The 20,090-nt window shown below is 38.7% G+C and overlaps 1 long non-coding RNA gene across 5 annotated transcripts in view; it reads right to left on the reverse strand.

Moving 5' to 3' along the window:
* Nucleotides 1-20,090, reverse strand: part of LOC106508148 (uncharacterized) — a 138,966-nt gene that overhangs the window by 90,319 nt on the left and 28,557 nt on the right. For 3 of the 5 annotated variants that reach the window (XR_014831171.1, XR_014831172.1, XR_014831173.1), the window contains exon 3: nucleotides 17,043-17,159. This is a non-coding gene — a long non-coding RNA (uncharacterized LOC106508148). Of the gene's footprint in view, nucleotides 1-16,884; nucleotides 17,160-20,090 lie in introns of those variants that run through there. The other 2 variants (XR_001304735.3, XR_014831174.1) reach the window with 1 other exon arrangement.

Genomic DNA, 20,090 nt, shown 5'->3' on the forward strand with positions numbered 1-20,090 from the left:
TGCAGCAACTCAAAATTTAGCATAGTTTCCGGGTATAAAAATTGATACATTCGGGTAATGACAGGAAAAACAGCCAGTAACGCTACATCATGTTTCATCTATTTCAATTGTTCAGGCTATCAAACAATCATTCATGAAAAAAGCAGAATAAGACAAAACTGAAAAAAAAAAAAAAAAGATTGTTAGACAAAAATTGGTAGCTGTGCTGGGACTTGTCTATATCTTTGCCACTAGATACAAATCTGAGAATGGAATCTAACTCCTACAAAAATCAAAAAGGGAAAAAAGAGGAGTTCCCATCATGGCGCAGTGGTTAACGAATCCAACTAGGAACCATGAGGTTGCAGGTTCAATCCCTGGCCTTGCTCAGTGGGTTAAGGATCCGGCGTTGCTGTGAGCAGTGGTGTAGGCTGCAGATGCGGCTCAGATCCCGAGTTGCTGTGGCTGTGGTGTAGGCTGGTGGCTACAGCTCCGATTAGACCCCTAGCCTGGGAAACTCCATATGCTGGGGCAGCAGCCCTAGAAATGGCAAAAAGACAAAAAAAAAAAAGAAAGAAAAAGAAAAAAAGAAAAAAGCAAGAAAAATCCGTATCCTTGGTCTGATGAAGGAGAAAAAGAACAAAGATTTTCTGAAGTCTTAGAAGAAAAGCTCATTGGTGGAAAATCAGTACCCTTTTACTCACAAATAGGCATATCTTCACAAAACTGGTTCCTTTATGCCTGCAGTTTTAAAGTAGCTTTTTTTCCACTAAAATATATTTTGTACACTTCCCCATTCTGTCAAGTATTTTTCTAGTTGACTGTCTAAGAACTTTATCATATCATAGTGCCATACATCATAATGGATTTAATTATTTTTCCTATTGGTGGATGTATATTTTATTTTTTAACATGATATATAGATCTTTAACATTTTGTTAGCTATGTATTTTCACAAATGCACATTCATTTCTTTGGAATATATTACTTATAGAGAAATTGCTACATTTCCTTAATTAATAAATTTTGCAATTTCCATTGAACCATGCATACATATTAAAATAATTCAATGTTTTCTTTTTTGTTGAATATAGTTGATGTACAATATCATATGTCACAGACATATGACATAGTGATTCACAATTTTTAAAAGTTACACTCCATTTATTGTTATTATAAAATATTAGCTATATTCCCTGTGTTATACAATATATCCTTGTAGCTTATTTATTTTATACCTAGGAGTGTGCACCTCTTAATACTCCACCAGTATATTGCCCCTCCTCCCTTCTCTCTCCTCACTGGTAACCACTAGTTTGTTCTCTGCATCTATGAGTCTTCTTTTCTGTTGTATTCATGTTTGTTGTATTTTTTTAGATTCCATGTATAAGTGATGTCATACAGTATTTGTCTTTCTCTGCCTGACTTATTTCATTTAGCATAAAGCCCTCCAAGTCCATCCTTGTTGTTACAAATGGCAGAGAAAAAACCAGATTTTTAATAAAACATTAGTTTTAGTGTTTTATACTCTTCCTCTTAAAATACTCATTCTTTTTTTTTTAATTTTCCCACTGTACAGCAAGGGGATCAAGTTATCCTTACATGTGTACATTACAATTACATTTTTTTCCCCACCCTTTCTTCTGTTGCAACATGAGTATCTAGACAAAGTTCTCAATGCTATTCAGCAGGATCTCCTTGTAAATCTATTCTAAGTTGTGTCTGATAAGCCCAAGCTCCTGATCCCTCCCACTCCCTCCCACTCCCATCAGGCAGCCACAAGTCTTTTCTCCAAGTCCATGATTTTCTTTTCTGAGGAGATGTTCATTTGTGCTGGATATTAGATTCCAGTTATAAGTGATATCATATGGTATTTGTCTTTGTCTTTCTGGCTCATTTCACTCAGGATGAGATTCTCTAGTTCCATCCATGTTGCTGCAAATGGCATTATGTCATTCTTTTTTATGGCTGAGTAGTATTCCGTTGTGTATATATACCACCTCTTCCGAACCCAATCATCTGTCGATGGACATTTGGGTTGTTTCCATGTCCTGGCTATTGTGAATAGTGCTGCAATGAACATGCGGGTGCATGTGTCTCTTTTAAGTAGAGCTTTGTCCGGATATATGCCCAAGAGTGGGATTGCGGGGTCATATGGAAGTTCTATGTATAGATTTCTAAGGTATCTCCAAACTGTTCTCCATAGTGGCTGTATCAGTTTACATTCCCACCAGCAGTGCAGGAGGGTTCCCTTTTCTCCACAGCCCCTCCAGCACTTGTTCTTTGTGGACTTATTAATGATGGCCATTCTGACTGGTATGAGGTGGTATCTCATGGTAGTTTTGATTTGCATTTCTCTTATAATCAGTGATGTTGAGCATTTTTTCATGTGTTTGTTGGCCATCTGTATATCTTCTTTGGAGAAACATCTATTCAGGTCTTTTGCCCATTTTTACATTGATTGATTGGCTTTTTTGCTGTTGGGTTGTATAAGTTGTTTATATATTCTAGAGATTAAGCCCTTGTTGGTTGCATCATTTGAAACTATTTTCTCCCATTCTGTAAGTTGTCTTTTTGTTTTCTTTTTGGTTTCCTTTGCTGTGCAAAAGCTTTTCAGTTTGATGAGGTCCCTTGGGTTTATTTTTGCTCTTATTTCTATTGCTTTGGGAGATTGACCTGAGAAAATATTCATGATGTTGATGTCAGAGACTATTTTGCCTATGTTCTCTTCTAGGAGTTTGATGGTGACCTGTCATATATTTAAGTCTTTCAGCCATTTGGAGTTTATTTTTGTGCATGGTGTGAGGGTGTATTCTAGTTTTATTGCTTTGCATGCAGCTGTCCAGGTTTCCCAGCAATGCTTGCTGAATAGACTTTCTTTTTCCCATTTTATGTTCTTGCCTCCCTTGTCAAAGATTAATTAACCATAGGCGTCAGGGTTTATTTCCGGATTCTCTATTCTGTTCTATTGGTCTGTCTGTCTGTTTTGATACCAGTACCACACTGTTTTGATGACTGTGGCTTTGTAGTATTTCTTGAAGTCTGGGAGAGTTATGCCTCCTGCTTGGTTTTTGTTTCTCAGGATTGCTTTGGCGATTCTGGGTCTTTTGTGGTTCCATATAAATGTTTGGATTGTTTGTTCTAGTTCTGTGAAAAATGTCATGGGTAATTTGGTAGGGATTGCATTGAATCTGTAGATTGCTTTGGGTAGTATGGCCATTTTTACAATATTGATTTTTTTCCAATCCAGGAACATGGAATATCTTTCCATTTCTTTATATCTTCTTTGATTTCTTTGATTAAAGTTTTATAGTTCTCGGCATATAGGTCCTTTACCTCCTTGGTCAGGTGTATTCCGAGGTATTTGATTTTGTGAGGTGCAATTTTAAAAGGTATCATATTAAAAATACTCATTCTTTATTCATGATTTTAATTTCATCTTATTTCTAGACTATTGGATATATGTCTTCAAGTTATTGAAGAGTGGTGAATAAATGAATGGTATCCCCACGAGCCCTCCAAAATATGAGTGCGAGTTTTCTTGTTTTTTTTTTTTTTTTTTTTTTTTTTTTGTCTTTTGTCTTTTTGTTGTTGTTGCTGTTGTTGTTGTTGTTGTTGCTATTTCTTGGGCCGCTCCCGCGGCATATGGAGGTTCCCAGGCTAGGGGTTGAATCGGAGCTGTAGCCACCAGCCTACGCCAGAGCCACAGCAACGTGGGATCCGAGCCGCGTCTGCAACCTACACCACAGCTCACGGCAACGCCAGATCGTTAACCCACTGAGCAAGGGCAGGGACTGAACCCGAAACCTCATGGTTCCTAGTCGGATTCGCTAACCACTGCGCCACAACGGGAACTCCGAGTGTGAGTTTTAATTGACTTTGTTCATGATATTCAGTTTGTCCTGGGACAATATGATTGGTCACATTTCCCTAATTGCCCTAGAATTTTCTTGCATGTTGTTCTGAAAAAAAAAAAATCTTGGCCAATCTAAATATTGGCTAGTCATGGGCTATCATCGCCTGACCCAGAGGAAGTACTTAAACATTTACTTAATCTCAACCCTTGTAAAATACCCACTCAAAGTGAGGCCATTGGTATTTGAGATAAACCTTAAAGGAAATGCTACATATGCAAGTTTCTAAATTCCCCAAGTCCAAAATATGATCACAGACTACCAGCAGCAGCAACAACACCAGGGTACTTATTAGAAATGTAAATTTTCCAGTCTTATCCCAGACCTACTGAATCTGGAGGCAGGGCCCATCAATCAGGGTTTTCACAAGCCTTCCAGGAGATTCCGATGCGCAATCACTACCCTAAGCAATAACTTCTTATTAAATCCAGTAGCCTGAAAGAAACATATGTGAACTGCACTGATTTAACTTATTATACAAAGGCCTCCGGTGAACTACAGTATACAATGGGGACTGATAAATTATTTATTGAAAAATGTTTCTGCAACTTTAAGCCTTCTATTACACTATTCAAGCCCTACATGAAAGTATTTTTAGGTGAAAAATGCAACATAAAAGGATGTATTTTATGGCAATGTCCAATGTCTTTAAAAAAAAAAATCACTGTGTGTGTGTGGTGTGTGTGTATTGAAACACTAAGCTTCTCCTGTGTCAGTGATAGTGTAGGATTGGTTTCCCTTAGTTCTTTTTTTTTTTTTTTTTTTTTTCAGCTTTTTAGAGCATCACCCATGGCATATGGAAGTCCCCAGCTAGGGGTCGAATAGGAGCTACAGCAACACCAGATCCAAGTTGGGATCTCATCTCACAGCAACGCCGGATCCTGAACCCACTGAGCTAGGCCAGGGATCAAATCACTGTCCTTTGGATCCTAGTCCAGTTTGTTACCCGCTGAGTTATGAAGGAAACTCTTCCCTTGATTCTTATGTTAAGGCTTTTAATGCCATAGCACTCCCAACCCCTCCAAGGATTGAGGACACATCCTGTTCTAGGTTATTGTCTTCATGGGGCAAGTCTCCTGTGGCACAGGCAGGGGTCCTTTGGCTGGACGGGCTATAGAAGACATGTAGGCAGCCATATGGATGGAAGGCCCTCACCCAAAGGGTTTTGAAGAGAGTGGACGTGGCTCCTTTGCTCAGGAGCAGAGGCAAGTGGCCAGGCTCCCAGCAGGCTCTGTCCCCTTAGACTCCTGGCCTCCTCTAAGTTCATGATGCCCATTCCCCGAGACGAAGGCCCTTGGGAAATTTCCCAGAGATGGGACGCAATTCTCTTTTCTTCCTAATCATTTCAGTAGCAAAAATTCTCCTGTCAGACTTCCCTCTTGATTCTCAAAAGCCCAGTGTGGGAATTTAAATAATTACTGAAAATAATTTTCTCTCTTTACATTTATCTTGCAACAACCCCCGTTTCTTCAAAGCCATGGGTGGAAGCATATCTCAGACTGACAAGGAAAAAAAATTTGAAAGGCAGAAAGAAAAAAAAAATCTCTAGGATTACTATCTCAAGAACTCCTCCACAACTATAAATGTAATAAATTCATTGAAAAAAAAAAACAAAACAGAAAAAACAAACAAACAAACAAGAACTCTTCCCACTCCACTCAGGAAAACAAACCAAAAAAAAAAAAGTTGATCTGCAAACACATGCTGTTTGTTTCTGTGCCTCAGTTGCAAGACTTTGTTTTGAATCAGTGGCTTCATTTCAACTAGGCCTTCTGGTGGGAACTCTTCCGCTCCCTCCCGTCGTTAGAGCTTCTGGTTTCTGGATTGTTTCAGTCCAGTGTGTATATGTCTACTCTTGTAAGCCAATTCAAATACCCGTGGGAAGCAGACAGAGTATGAATAATGAAAGAAGTAATGAAAATCTAGTCTCAGTGACTTAGGTCCTGAGACAAAACTCTGCAAAGCTGCAAATAAACCTGTGCTCTAAAATGTCACTTCCTTAAATATGAATGGTTTTGTTTATTTAATGAAGTGCTAAGTTTTGGAATCAGATTTCTTGGGTGATTCTAGGTCGTCTACTTTCCATTTGTGTGACTTAACTTTTTTCTCATCCGTAAAACAGGAAGAGTAATAATATCCTTCTGATAAGCTAGTTGTGAACTTAAACTACATGCAAAGAGCTTGTTATCTTGCCTGCAAGTTAACAAATTTTAAATGAATGTTGGTTGTTGCTAGAATTGTTATTACTGTTATTGTTAGTTATTGGCAAATTTGCTCAAAAATATGTAAAAGTGCTGCAAAGATGCATAAAGTTCATAGAATAAGAGTCTTAATTAGAAGGAAATGAAAAAGATTAAGAAATGGGTAGTGAGAGTTCCCGCTGTGGCTCAGCAGAAATAAATCTGACTAGCATCCATAAGGATGCAGGTTTGATCCCTGGCCTTGCTCAGTGGGTTAAGGACCTGGCATTACTGTGAGCTGTGGTCACAGATGCGGCTCGGATCTGGAGTTGCTGTGGCTGTGGTGCAGGCTGGCAGCTACAGCTCTGGTTCGATCCCTAGTCTGGGAACTTCCATATGCCTTGGGTGCAGTCCTAAAAATACAGGAAAAAAAAAAAAAGAATATGGATAGTTTTGTTATTCTAGACTAATCACTCACATTTTGATTGCATCTTTAGTATCTATCTTTGTCACTGGAATTATAATCTATTTTTGAGTGATTTTAGTGGTTTTGAGTTACTAAGGGGCTAATTTTTTGCTTTCTCATTTCCACTAAATAGTCTAAGTCAAGATTTCTCCAAATGTTTGGAAATAAATAGGTGTTATTATATACATTCTAAAATAAACACATGTTCACACACGCACGCACACACACACACACACACACACACACGGTATAAACATTACCATGTCTAGAGCACCAGAAGCCACAAGGAGCAAAATAGTCCATGTCATGCTTCTAGACAGAAGGTACTTAAACTAACCTGTACATTGACTTACTTAAATGACCAGAAAACATCTTGTAAATATAGCTACTGAAGAGATTTTAAGAAATCCAGATTCCCGGGCCTAGGACAAATCTATTGAATCAGATTCTCCCACCATGGGAAGTTATTACAAGGTTTTCGCAACCTGGCCTTCCTCTGTTGGAATGAATAATAATGTGGACTATAATAAAAGGTGTGCTGATGGTCAGAACCAGAGGCGTTTTATAATTCAGGTATAGGGAAGCAACAAGAAGAATCTTATTAAAATTTGGTGTCAGAGAAATGGTTGTGATAGATTGAGAATAACAAGGAAATTGATAAGAACTGCTAAAGACAAGGCTGGAAAAGGACTGCTGAGGTATTCCTTCCTGCATAAGCAAGGAGGAAGTAAAGCTTCACGTATAGATCCAGTTCCCAGAAAAACTTTGCTATTCGCACATCATTTCAGGGAGAAAAACTGGACTTTGTTGAATGCAACCCTTTTGTATGTAAGGTTGACAGGGAGAGATCCTCAGCTGATTTGGTCATTTAGTGGTCCTGGAGAATTTCTGCCCTAAAATAGATCTCATTTATAATCTACCCGGAACTTCACCCACCCCACCCCCTCCAAAATCACATTTACAGCTTATGTGAAATGGACCATTTTCTCATCATAAATTGCTGTCTTAAAAAAGAGACAGAATTCTACAGGATCTTTATCTCCCATCATATTATTTTTTAAATTGTTTTGAAAAAAAAAAAAAAACATAATGACTGTGGGCACTAAAAACTGCTCCTTAGACTAATAATCATATCCATTTCAATCTATTTAAGTCCAAAATTATGGCTTCTCCTTTAGTCATCATTTAAGCAATTAATGTCTACCAGTTGAAAAGCTTTTCTGCTATTTGCTTTGTGCTTTTTCTTGAAGATCGATTCTGTATTTGTATTGCTATGAAGCAAATGATTTAGATCAAAGTTCCCATTTGTTTGTATTCAGTATTTCAGTTCGTGGCATGTTTTGCTCCCAATATATAAATTTCATTATTTTATAAAGGTTATTTTAATGTCTTTTCCTTAGAGTAAAACTATTCAGCTAATCTCTCCCTTTTCCTGAGATTCGAGAAGTTTTTATTTTATTTCTTTAGCCACGCCCATGGCATGTGGAAATTCCTAGGCCAGGGATCAAACCTGCACCATGGCAGTGACAATGCCAAATCCTTAACCAATGGATTAAGGGAACTCCAAGATGAAGTAATTTTAAATATTAAAGAACATAATTGGCCACTTTACTGAGTTCTGCTTTTCCACCTCTATTTTTTGCTAGTTTTTTTCAACAGCTATTGAAAGCTTGCTATGTGCAAATCACCTGCTAAATGTTTTGTGGACATTTACCATATTTATTCCTCCCACAATCTTTCTATGGGGGTGGTACTGGCCCCACTTTACAGATGAGGGCAGTGAGGTATAAAGAAATGTTAAATCATTTGCTCAAAGTCACACAGGTGGTAGATGCAAAATGGGGATGAACCCAAGTCTGGATGATTCTAGAATGGACCTTATACTACCCTGCATGTTTACCGTCTTTTTGTTGTTGTTTTTTAGAGGTGCACCTGCAGCATATGGAAGTTCCTAGGCTAATGGTCAAATTGGAGCTGCAGGTGCCAGCCTATGCCACAGACACAGCAACTCAAGATCTGAGCCACATCTGCAACCTACACCATAGCTCATGGCAAGGCTGGATCCTTAACCCACTGAGTGAGGCCAGGGATGGAATCTGCATCCTCATAGACACTAGTCAGGTTTGTAAGCCACTGAGCCACAATGGGAACTCCCGCATGTTTACTATCATTGAGCAGTATTTTTAGCTTTGTAAGCCCTGTATTTGTAATAGTCTGAATTATGTCTTCTAGAGACATCAGATCCTAATCCTGGAACCTGTAAATGCGACCTTATATGGAAAAAGGGATTTCACAGATGTAATTAAGTAAAGGATTTTGAGATAAAAGAGTTAATCCCAGATTATCCAAAAGGGGTCTAAATGCAATCACATGTATCCTTATAAAAGAGAGGTAGAGGGGATTAGACACAGACAGAAGGAAATGTGAAAATGGAGGCATATGTCTCAGCAATGTGGCCATAAGGCAGGAAATGCCAGAAGCCATAGGAAACAAATAAATATTCAAAAAACCATGTGTTACTCTTCTGATAATTCTGTTAACAGAAGTGAGAAGAGGCTCTGGGGATGGAAATCATCTGTTAAATAGTTGATACTTTTTGAAGTTGGCTCCATATTTTCCTTTATTACAAAGGAAGGTATACCCTTTGAATAGTGAAAATGAATAACTCTAGAGAACAGATTGGAAGAAGAAAACTAAAACATAAGCATCTTTGTCTTTGATGGCTAACTCTTCTTATCTCATTTTAACTCCTACCTAAAGCACACTTGATCAGCATAGGCCTGGAACTTGTATTTGATGTCCTTAGAGCTGCTGTTCTTTTCTTGGTCATGCTCTGATGATGCAGGGTGGTCCAGTGCCTGAGAAGCACCCCTGATTAGCAGTCCCCTCAGAGTTCCTTGCACCTGTGATGGTGGCCAGTTTACTATAGGGTGTCATATTGGTAGCCTCTTTAATAACTTCCTGATGAAAAAGTACATTCTTTAAAAGTTTAGTTTCCTGGGAGTTCCTCTTGTGGCTCAGTGGCTTATGAGCCTGACTAGTATCTATGAGGATGTGGGTTTGATCCCTGGCCTCGCTCAGTGCATAGGGGATCTGGTGCTGCTGTGAGCTGTGGTGTAGGGTGCAGACTCGGCTTGGATCCCGAGTTGCTGTGACTGTGGCGTAGGCTGGCACCTGCAGCTCTAATTTAACCCCTAGCCCAGGAACTTCCACATGCCATAGGTGCAGCTCTAAAAGGCAAAAAACAAAAACAAACAAACAAAAAATTTTTTAAGTTAACTTCTTTCTGAATTCTTGTGGGAAAACCTAGGGGAAGAAAAGCAGCAGAATAACCTGATGTTACTGATCATCTCCTCCTATTTTCCTTCTCTAACTTCCCAACCTCATGATGAACTTTTTCTTTCTTTATATGAGAAAATTCTGCACTCGTCTGTTATTTCTTTTAGTTTGATTTCATATTCAGATTACTTTATGAAATAACTCCTACTTATAAATATCTTGGGTGATATCACAAATCATTTTCTAAAAGAGTTTAACAAATTGTTTTACTATTTAAATAGAAAATTTAATATTTAAGTAGAACTTCAAAATTCTATTTAAATAGAAATTGACATTTAATATTTAAACATTTAATATTTAAACTTAATATGAATTTAAAAACAAAACATAATTATTTTGTCACTATTTGCATGTTTTTTCCTGACTCTTGTTTCCCTGTTCTTAATCTTATTTAATATACCAAATTTCTATCCTAAGTTTTCTCCTCTGCATAGGAAATAACAAAGTGGCTTTTTAATATTGTAGCTCTTCCTAATCCATTGACAAGTATAAAATGAATTAAGGCCATCAATTGTGATGGGTTGAATTGTGTCCCCTCTCAAAAATATGTTGAGTCCTAAGCCCCAGTTCCACAAAATGTGCCTTATTTGGAGAGTGGATGTTTATAGAAATAATCAAATTTTTAAAAGAAGGTCATTAAAGTGGGCTCAAATCCCTTGTGATTGGGTCCTTATTAAAAGGGAAGTTTGGACACATAGAAAAAAAGTAAAGGAAAAAGTTGTTTGTGTGAGAAAACAGTGTATCTACAAGCCCAGGAATGCCACAGCTTCCCAGCGAGCACCGGAAGCTGGAGGAGGCAAGGAAGGAATCCCCCCAGGAGCCCTCAGAGGGAGCATGGCCCTGACAACACCTTGAGTGGGATTTCTTGGCCTCCAGGATTGTGAGACCAAAAATAAATACTGTTGTTTTGAGGCATCCAGTTGTTTTGGTAGGAAACTAATACGTTAATAAATAAAGAAACACAAACAACTAGACAGACAAGTACAATAAATTCTACTTATTTGGGTTTTTAGGAATGCCAGTCTATATCAAATGTCACTATCCAAAGGGATCATCTGGAGAACAGAAGTGTGAGTCATGCTCATCAGAGAAGTTCAGATAGGGTAACTGAGGAAATCAGTTATGCAGTCCACAATGGTTGCCTATCTCCCGAGATGGCTTGCAATCAACCACTCTATGTAAAATGAGTTCTGTTTTGCCTTTTTGGGGAGTCTCAGAGATCGTCTTGTAATTTTGATGGCATCCCTTGGGATTCAGCTAAGTTTCACCACCTCGGTGGAGCCTTCCTTATCCTTAAGAGACTTGATCCCTCCACTTTTTCGACCTCATGGTTCCCTTACAAAGCTCCATTTATCTCAGCCCTTCTCACACTGTATTTACAATTATTTGTTTCTGTTTCTCTTCCACTAGTATGTCGGTTGCCAAAGACTACATATTGGCACAGAGTAGCTTTTGGTATGTACTTTTGGAAGAGCAGAATTAACTGCCATCTCTAGAGGTCAATTGACTCACACAAGGTTGCTGTCATAGTGTCCTGCTGCTGCCACAATGGAGTGGCTTAAGTCATCACAAATTTACTGTCTGACAGTTCTAGAGGGCAGAAATCCAGAATCAGTCCCAAAGGGCTCAAAACAAGGCATTGGCAGGGCTGATGTCTTCTGGAGGACCTGAGGGGAGGATTTTCTTTCTTGTCTTGCTCAGCTTCTAGTTACTGCCTGCCTTCCTTGGCTAGTTTCCCCATACTCCACTCTCAAAGCCAATAGGATAGCATTTTCCCGGCTCTCTCTTTCTCTCTGACCTCTATCCTCCCCTGACTCTGACCTTCCTGCTCTCCTCTTATTAGGGTCTTTGAGATTACTTTGGGCTCACCTGGATAATTCAGAATAGTCTCCCCATCTCAAGATCCTTAATTTAATCATGACTGCAAAGTCTCTTTTGCCATCTGAGGTAACATATTCACACATTCCAGGGATTATGACATGGACACTTATAGGGGACCATTATTTCTCTATAATAGTCTCACAACCTCTTCTAGAATCTATTGCCTGCCACCTACAATAAATACTCTGATGACAATTGCACAGGCATCTTCAGCACAAATTTATCCTCATGGATCTTCAGACTTCCAGAGTGAAATGTTTTGGTGTCTATTTCTTCTTAAATGCCCCACAGATACCATAAACTCAGGGTATCTCTAACTGAATGTATCACCTCTGCTTGTCACTTCCATCTCTTATTGGTATTGGCTCATCAGTGGCCACCGTCGGTCTCTAGCTAGAAAACTTGGGATGTTACTTGTTTCTTCTTTTTCACTTAAGCCCACTCTAGTCAATCACTATGTTTTTCTGATTTCGCTTCTGAGCTGTGCCTCAAATCTTTCTCTCCCTCATTACTCCTCAGGCCATGTTCTGAGTCAGTGTTTTATGAATTCAAACCTGTACAATAAAATGTCTTCTAACTGTATCTGTCTGACTCTGCACATGTCCCCTTAAATCCATTCTATTTGCAACAGAGTAGTTACTTAGTAGCTATATGTGACCTGTTTAAATCTTCAGTGGCTTCCCATCAACTACAAAATAACACACAAACACTTTGGCTGGGCAAGCAAAGCCTTCCACCATCTGACCCCTGACTATCTCTCCAAGCTTGTTTCCCTTCACCCTTTGCCTCAAAGCAGGAGCAACTCCATGGAACAATTTAGCTCCAGATTTTACCCAAGGACCAGACTGAAGTCCTCCACCAACTGAGAAGATATTCTTACCTCGCTGCTTTCTACAGCCTCTTCTGTTTCCCTCATACCTCTTCTCCAGAGACCACACTGTCCATAAATGCCTTAACCTGTGTCAGTAAATCCACGTCTCAGGCTCTTCTTTAGAGAACACAGTCTAAGATCCAATCTCAATATCTCTGTTCATCCCAGAACCACCCCCCACCTCCCCCTGACTTCCCTTCCTGCCTCATTAACATCATCATATATCCATGTCTAGACCAACCACCAGTAAGGAAAATAGCATGACTAATATTACCTTAGCCTATGTGTCGGAGATGGAATGATTTGTAAGAATCAATCATTCAAACCACTGCCAAAAATCAATGGATGTGCTCAGCTCTGTAGGAGGATTTTATTCTTCCCATGGTTTCCTGGCAAGTCAATTCCTGTGTTGATTCCCCCACCCTGAATCTGAAATTGCCAGGAATGAGGATGAGGACGCATTAACTTATTTAACTGAAAAAGCTCTTGGTAATCTTAGAGAAACAGTATTTTTCCAGCTTCTCTAATTCTTAGGCAGTTCCAATGCCCTAAGCCTCTAAAGTAATTTTTCAGATTTAAATGGGAGAACATGACTTCTCTGGGAGATGACTCTACCAAAGAATAATACCACATTTCATGATTTCCACTGCACAATGACACAGAGTTGACAAAGAAAGCTTCATTTCTTTGCAGAGCACAGATCTGCTAGGAAATACTGTGAGATTTAACGAGTCTCGTCCTTAAATCAAAAGGTCAGGACAAAACATAAAAATCAAAGCAACTCAATCTATTATGAACAAAACTCATGTGAAATAAGTTTTTCCAGACATCTGTGACATCACCAGGAATAATAAAAAGTATCTTGTCGCTTCAATTTGTGGAGAAGTTAGGAAATTAGAGCAAGTGGGGGTGAAAAATGGGATGGTTTCTTCCCTAATATTTTCTGAATTATCCCTTCCCATTTTCCAAGCTCTCCTCTTAGGGCATAGCTGCACACTTTCTGGTTCTCTTCTCATTGTAAGAAAACACAGTGAAATGAAAAAGGAAGTGAATTGACAGCTAGGAAGACAGAATATTTATTATCTGAAAAAAAAACAAAACAAAACATACAGCCTTCACTCTTTTTTGCTTTCAATTTTCCAGCTCTTAAAATAGAGTGTTTTTTTTGGGGGGGGGTTATTTTGTGTTACCACTTCCTCAGCAGCAATGACAAAGGTGAATGTGAGGATTTGTAAAACAAATGTCTCCCAAGACAAAATACTGGCTGATGTTCCATGATTTTCGAGAGTGGAAAAGAAATTCTATACAATTGGGGGTTCTTAAAGGTGATTGTGACTTGATAGAAATACTTTTCTGACACAGGCAGCCTCGTGAGGAGGTGCAAAGCATAATGTCTGGTGGGAGATTAGAAATTTGAATCTGTCTCTTGCCTTACTACTGAGAGTCACTTAACCTCTCTGGTTTGAACTTCCTTAACTTGAAATCGAAGGGGGACAGAAGAGTCCACCCCCAAAATATGCTATTTTGGCATATTGATTATATGAAATTAGAACCATGCAGTGCAAGAAGAACACTCCGACCCTCCTTTACTTTTCCCTGAGAGCAGGAAGTAACTCTCAGATGCGAAAGGAACCCTCCCTGTACCAGCTTCCTAATCACCAGAAACAGGGAATTTAGGGCCAGGAAGGCTATATAACAGGCATTCGTAACTAATGTCTTCATCCTATCAATTTTTCACAAGTGTATTGCTTCTTTGTCTAAAAGGTATAAAAACTTGCTGCTTTGCTCATTACTTTGAGTCTCATATTTTTTTTTTATAAGGCTCCCATACATATGGAATTGAATTGCTTTTCTCCTGTTACTCTGTCTTATGTCAATTTAATTACAGGGATAGCTCATTCTATTGTGCTTTGTGTTCTTGCACTTTGTAAATATTGGCTTGTTTTTACCAGTTGAGGGTTTATGGCAACCCTATATCTAGCAAGTCTACTGACAAGATTTCGCCAACGGCATTTGCTCACTTCCTATCTCTGTGTTGCATTTTGGTAATCCTCACAGTATTTCAAACTTTTAAATTATTATTCTAATTGTTATGGTGATCAATGATCTTTGATGTTACTATTGTAATTGTTTTCGGGATGCCATGAACTGCGCATGTATAAGATGACAAACTTAATCAGTAAGCATTGATTGTGTTCTGACTGTTTCATTGACAACCGTTTGCCTATCTCTCTCCCTCTGTTCAGGCCTCTCTATTCCCAAGACACAGACTATTGAAATTGGGCCAGTTAAGAACTGTATAATGGCCTTTTACTAAAGGAAGGGTTGCATGCCTCTCACTTTCTATCAAAAGCCAGAAATGATTAAGCCAGTGAGGGAGGCATGTTGAAAGTCTGAGATAGGCCAAAATCTAGTCTTCTTACACCAAATAATTAGCCAAGTTGTGAATGCAAAGAAAAAGTTCTTGAAGAAAATGAAGTGTTTCTCCAGTGAACATATGAATGATAAGAAAGTGAAAAAGACTTATTGCTGATATGGAGAAAGTATTAGTGGTCTAAATAAAGAATCAGACTAGGCACAATATCCCTTAAACCAAAGCCTAATCCAGAGCAAGTCCCTAATTGTTTTCAATTACGTGAAGACTAAGAGAGGTGAGGAAGCTGCAAAAGAAAAGTTTGAAGCTATCAGAGGTTGGTTCATGAGGTTGAAGGAAAGAAGGTATCTCCATAACATCAGAGTGCAAGGTGAAGCAGCAAGGGTTGATGTAGAAGCTGCAGCAAGTTATCCAGAAGATCCAAGGTCATGAATGAAGATGGCTACAATCAACAAGAAATTTTCAATGCAGACAAAACTGTCTTCTATTGAAAGAAGATGCCATCTAGGGCTTCTATAGCTAGAGAGAAGCCTAACTTCCAAAGACAGGCTGACTCTCTTTTTGGGGGCCAATGCAACTGGTGACTTCACATTGAACCCAATGCTTATTTACTATTCTGAAAATCCTAGAGCCCTTAAGAATGAGGCTAACTCTACTCTATCTTTGTTCTATAAATGGAACAACAAAGTCTGGATGATAGCACATCCATTTAAAACATGGCTATGGAATATTTCGAGCCCACTATTGAGACCTATTGCAAAATATTACTGCTCAATGACAATACATCTGGTCACCTAAGAGTGCTGATGGGGATGCATGACAAAATTTTTTTCTTTTTTTTGTCTTTTTGCCTTTTTTCTAGGGCCACTTCTTGTGGCATATGGAGGTTCCCAGATTAGGGGTCCAATCAGAGCTGTAGCTACTAGCCTATGCCAGAGCCACAGCAATGCGGGATCCAAGCCATGTCTGCAACCTACACCACAGCTCATGGAAACGGCGAATCCTTAACCCACTGAGCAAGGCCAGGGATCAAACCTGCAACCTCATGGTTCCTAGTCGGATTCGTTAACCACTGAGCCACAACGGGAACTCCATGCACAACAAAATTAATGTTGTTTTCATGCCTACTAACACAACACCCATTCTGCAGCCCACTGACCAAGGAGTCATTTTGACATTCATGTTTTATTATTCAAGAAATATATTTTGTAAGGCTAAAGCTGCTATAGATAGTGATTCCTCTGATGGTTCTCAGCAAAGTCAACTGAAAAAACTTCTGGAAAGGATTCAGTATTCTAGATAACATTAAAAACATTCATGATTCATGGGAAGAGGTCAAAATATCAACATTAACAGGAGTTGGAAGAATTTGATCCCAACCTTTGTGGTTGACTTTGAGAGGTTCAAGACTTCAGTGGAGGAAATAACTACAGATGTGGTGAAAATAGCAAGAGAACTAGAATTAGAAGTGGAGCCTGAAGATGTGACTGAACAGCTGCAATCTCAAGATAAAGCTTACTGGACGAGGAGTTGCTTCTTACAGAGCGACGAAAGTGGTTTCATATGAAGATTGTTGAAATGACAACAAAGGGTTTGGAATATTACACGAACTTAGTTGATAAAGCAAAACAGGGTTTCAGAAAATTGACTCTAATTTTTACAGAAGTTTTACTGTGGGTAAATATCATCAAATAGCATCTCTTGTTCCAGAGAAATTGTTCATGAAAGCATTAATTGATGCAGAAAACTTCATTGTTGTCTTATATTAAGAAACTGCCCAGCCACCTCAGTCCTCAATACCCACCACGCTCATCAGTCAGTGACCATCAATATCAAGGCAAGACCATCCACCAACAAAAAGATTACAATTCACGGAAGACTTAGGTGATGGTTAGCACTTTTAGTAATAAAGCATTTTCAAATTAAGGAATGTACATTGTTTTTTCAGACATCATGCTATTGCACACGTACTATACTACGGTATAGTGTAAACACAACTTTTATATGCACTGGAAAACCAAAAATTTGTGTGACTCACCTTATGGCAAATTTGCTTTATTGTGATGGTCCAAAACCAAACCTGTGTATTTCCCAGGTATGCCTGGTGAGGGCAGCCAAAAAACCCAGAAGGAAAGATGGAGAACATTTTCCACACCTACAAAATATTGAGATAATAATAATAGTGCTGTTTATTATAAGGATGGTGACATTTACCAAGCACATGACAAACACTGTGTGAAATGCTACACATACATTTCATGTTCTTTTCTTAAAAAACGGTGATTTAGGTATTCAAATTCCCATTTTATAGAACTGGTATATCTCTTACAAGGACTTGGTATCAAGTCCCACAGAAAACCTAATTCAACAGATTTATACAACTGATATATTTGTATTTATTCAACTGATATATATTTTAAGAGGAAGTTTTTCCTAGAAGAAGTCTCAAGCTCTGTTAATACAGTAACTCAAGGGCTCCCAGGGGCCACAGTGTTGGCACCACTTTCTTCTGCCATCCTTCACCTGTAGACTTTGATTGTTCTAGCTTGATCCTCTGCCCACAAGATGATTTCCACTGTTTAAAAAAATCACACCCTATTACAGTGATGAGCATTAGCGAAAGGGGTTATTTATGCCCATGGATCTCAAGAGCAAGGAAAATGTCCGCATAATTCTCCCACGCTAACCTTCTTTATACTTTCTTGGCCATAAATGGATAACATGTCCATTTCCAAAATGATCTCCAGCAAGAGGTATTCAATTACCATGATCTCATCAGAACAAATCCAACCGTTCTTTGGAGCAAAGGAGAAGCTCAGCCATTTCCAAAAAACATACCTTGACAATAGCCGAATAGAAGCAGAGGTGGAGAGCCCTGGTTGCACCTTAACAAGTGAGCAAACAAGAGTCCAAAAACAAATGGCTTTACCTATTTACCCATTCATAATAATAACCCAAAGTTAGAGCTTATGAATGGCAGAGCCAGGACTTGAGCCTGGATCTAAAAACAAGCACCCTAATGTTTTATGAACTCTTTCCCTGTATCATATTGTAACTTGTTCCTAAATAAGAAATTTTATAAAAAGTCTATATCATTCGCAACATACATTTTGGAGTCCTACAAACCTGAAATGCAGATACACTGAATTACATTTGTCCCATCTGCTTAGACTCTTGGCCTTTTCCCATCTCAACCCCCAGCACTGCATTAGAAAAAAACAAGCAAACTTACTGCCCATACTTCCCTTTCCCTCAGTTTTTCTGTGGTTGGGCGCATAGCTACCTTCAAGGGACATGATCACCCCTAATTTGTGATATAAATTCAGGAGATATGTTCCAATCACCTTCTACAGTGGCTTTCTATGAACCAAGATAGCACTTAACAGCTTCAGGGACAAAAGAGGCAGCCAGGTTGTCAAATGTGAATGATATGATTACTGAAGACAAATTCTCCCCCATTTCAGGTGAAGATTTTCATTCTTTGAACATGCTATGGGCAAGATCAAGTCATAGACATACTGAAGAATAGAATGGTTCAATGAATAAGCTCAAGTAGGAGTGCTTACAAGGAACAGTTAGAACAGTTGTCAAGATCAAATGGACAAATTGATCCTAAGCAGAAGTGGGCCTATGAGTCATCTAAAATGAAGCAGATATGTCTGTGTCCTTAAAAGAGAGGAAAAAATCATTACTCTGCTTCTCTAAAGTACACGTTATCATAGATCCTACCCATTTGCAGCATTTAACATCACATCATCAAATGCCAAAATCAGAATTTTATTTTATGACAACATAAAATAGAATATTTAGAGATTATTATTTGTATTAGGAATATCAAGGAACTAAAACAAATATATACAATTGAATTATTTTAGTATTCTATTACATTACTTCTTGCATTCCTTTGCATTATTGTTTTATGGGTAGTCATATTCAAAAACAAGTGACCTGGCATCTAAACTTAAGATAACTGTGAATGGAAAGTTTTTGTCACATGTTCAATACCCTCATTACCTACATTTTGAGTTCACTCTGCAATTTTAGCTCCGACTAACTGATATAAAGATGGTATCTTAATTGGGTATGTCTTTTCCCCCACTTTGTTCAAAAGTGCTGCAATCTCCTGGTTATTAGTAATTATAGCACATTGCTATAAGTCATGATTCTGGGAGTCCCTTTGCCTTCAATGCCCTACAGGGCAATGCCTTTACTTTTAACCTTTCTTCTGTGGGATCCAATCCCATTATTCCCAAGGCTAATCCTGGGCAAAGCAGCAGCATTGTTCATGAGAAAATCAACACTTCTCCCCAAACAACAAGGGTACAGTGAGCACTTATTAGTTGTTCTCATGTGATGTAAATCCAGAATAACTGTCCATGTGGGAAAAGAGGTTCACAAGTAAGTGTAGAATTGAAGCAGCAGGGTATCAGCTCAAACACAAAACCTGGAGCTGACGCTCACGACAGGCCTGGCTCTCTTCTGATAAGGAAGTAGCCTGCCCCAGCAAGCTCTCTGTCTTTCTGTAAAGAGAATGCTTATTAGGATAAGGAGAATTTCAGACCCCCAGCAAAGCCCCACCACCCTTTCCCTTACCCTGTGGCTATAAAAAGAAGCAGCCAACTTCTATCGGGGTCGGTGTTCCCTGACCATCAGAAAGTTGCCCTGCTCTGTTAACAGCATTTCTTAATTCAATAAACTCTCCTTTCTCTTCACCTCGCTATGAGTCTGGAAATTCTTCTTCCTACTTGCACTAGGTCCACGACAAGTCTCTCCCCCTTAATGGGAGATGTCTGATCCTGTTAGTCATAATGAGGACATGTCTAAATTCCTGTCAAAATCCTCATGGTCTCTTGTTAGATTCCTAAATAAAGAATTGAAGCCATGATACTAAAAATGCCATTTGTGAACAATTTCAGGGGTACCACATTTTCATGTGTGAATCATTTTCTGCTAAAAGTTGTATTTCTTGTGCCTTTTCTCATTAATTAAACCTGTGGTTATGTTTTAGATGTTATAACTTCTCAGCTGTAGAAATTGGATATAAAAGTGAAGCAGTGTGATTAGCAAAGGATAGCATTATTTTCTG

Source organism: Sus scrofa, chromosome 16 (genome assembly GCF_054392235.1).
Source record: "Sus scrofa isolate SSC_HxYL_T2T_F1_AM1 chromosome 16, Sscrofa_HxYL_maternal_Yorkshire_Landrace_v2.0, whole genome shotgun sequence".
NCBI lineage: Eukaryota > Metazoa > Chordata > Mammalia > Artiodactyla > Suidae > Sus > Sus scrofa.